This window comes from Cicer arietinum, unplaced genomic scaffold, assembly GCF_000331145.2.
Source record: "Cicer arietinum cultivar CDC Frontier isolate Library 1 unplaced genomic scaffold, Cicar.CDCFrontier_v2.0 Ca_scaffold_1721_v2.0, whole genome shotgun sequence".
In the NCBI taxonomy this organism is placed as follows: Eukaryota; Viridiplantae; Streptophyta; class Magnoliopsida; order Fabales; family Fabaceae; genus Cicer; species Cicer arietinum.
In genome coordinates this window covers 1-1,450 of record NW_027335370.1, presented here as the reverse complement: position 1 = coordinate 1,450, position 1,450 = coordinate 1, and the positions used below count along the sequence as shown (strand labels likewise).

General features: G+C 40.9%; 4 non-coding genes across 4 annotated transcripts; all 4 read left to right on the top strand.

The window, feature by feature from the left end:
* The first annotated feature begins 285 nt into the window (after positions 1–285).
* LOC113785036 (5S ribosomal RNA) lies at positions 286–404 on the top strand. The gene has a single exon (XR_003471199.1). It is a non-coding gene; the product is annotated as a 5S ribosomal RNA (ribosomal RNA).
* Positions 405–630: 226 nt separating this feature from the next.
* On the top strand, positions 631–749 carry LOC113785035 (5S ribosomal RNA). The gene has a single exon (XR_003471198.1). It is a non-coding gene; the product is annotated as a 5S ribosomal RNA (ribosomal RNA).
* Positions 750–975: 226 nt separating this feature from the next.
* LOC113785037 (5S ribosomal RNA) lies at positions 976–1,094 on the top strand. Its single transcript, XR_003471200.1, has one exon. It is a non-coding gene; the product is annotated as a 5S ribosomal RNA (ribosomal RNA).
* Positions 1,095–1,333: 239 nt separating this feature from the next.
* On the top strand, positions 1,334–1,450 carry LOC113785038 (5S ribosomal RNA). The gene has a single exon (XR_003471201.1). It is a non-coding gene; the product is annotated as a 5S ribosomal RNA (ribosomal RNA).

The window sequence follows — 1,450 nt, the reverse complement described above, 5'->3', positions numbered from 1 at the left end:
TGCACCGGATCCCATCAGAACTCCGCAGTCACCTCCTGGGAAGTCCTCGTGTTGCACCTTTTTGTTATTCTATTTTTTGCCGAAAAATTCACGGAACAGTTGATCAAAAAGCGATTTTCGTGTCGGTCGTTTTATTTGTTGTTGGAAATAAATATAAGATTAGTTTGTCTTTACAAAGAAAGTTTCATGCTTCGGATGGATTTCAATTAGTTAGTCGGGGGTGCCTATTTTTGCGGTATTTTCTTTGTAGCAACGCGTATATACAATTACGACGCATTAATTTACAGGTGCGATCATACCAGCACTAATGCACCGGATCCCATCAGAACTCCGCAGTTAAGCGTGCTTGGGCGAGAGTAGTACTAGGATGGGTGACCTCCTGGGAAGTCCTCGTGTTGCACCTTTTTTTTTATTCTATTTTTTGCCGAAAAATTCACGGAACAGTTGATCAAAAAGCGATTTTCGTGTCGGTCGTTTTATTTGTTGTTGGAAATAAATATAAGATTAGTTTGTCTTTACAAAGAAAGTTTCATGCTTCGGATGGATTTCAATTAGTTAGTCGGGGGTGCCTATTTTTGCGGTATTTTCTTTGTAGCAACGCGTATATACAATTACGACGCATTAATTTACAGGTGCGATCATACCAGCACTAATGCACCGGATCCCATCAGAACTCCGCAGTTAAGCGTGCTTGGGCGAGAGTAGTACTAGGATGGGTGACCTCCTGGGAAGTCCTCGTGTTGCACCTTTTTTTTTATTCTATTTTTTGCCGAAAAATTCACGGAACAGTTGATCAAAAAGCGATTTTCGTGTCGGTCGTTTTATTTGTTGTTGGAAATAAATATAAGATTAGTTTGTCTTTACAAAGAAAGTTTCATGCTTCGAATGGATTTCAATTAGTTAGTCGGGGGTGCCTATTTTTGCGGTATTTTCTATGTAGCAACGCGTATATACAATTACGACGCATTAATTTGCAGGTGCGATCATACCAGCTCTAATGCACCGGATCCCATCAGAACTCCGCAGTTAAGCGTGCTTGGGCGAGAGTAGTACTAGGATGGGTGACCTCCTGGGAAGTCCTCGTGTTGCACCTTTTTTTTTTATTCTATTTTTTGCCGAAAAATTCACGGAACAGTTGGGGGAACAGTTGATCAAAAAGCGATTTTCGTGTCGGTCGTTTTATTTGTTGTTGGAAATAAATATAAGATTAGTTTGTCTTTACAAAGAAAGTTTCATGCTTCGGATGGATTTCAATTAGTTAGTAAGGGGTGCCTATTTTTGCGATATTTTCTTTGTAGCAACGCGTATATACAATTACGACGCATTAATTTGCAAGTGCGATCATACTGGCACTAATGCACCGGATCCCATCAGAACTCCGCAGTTAAGCGTGCTTGGGCGAGATTAGTAATATGATGGGTGACCTCCTGGGAAGTCCTCGTGTTGCACC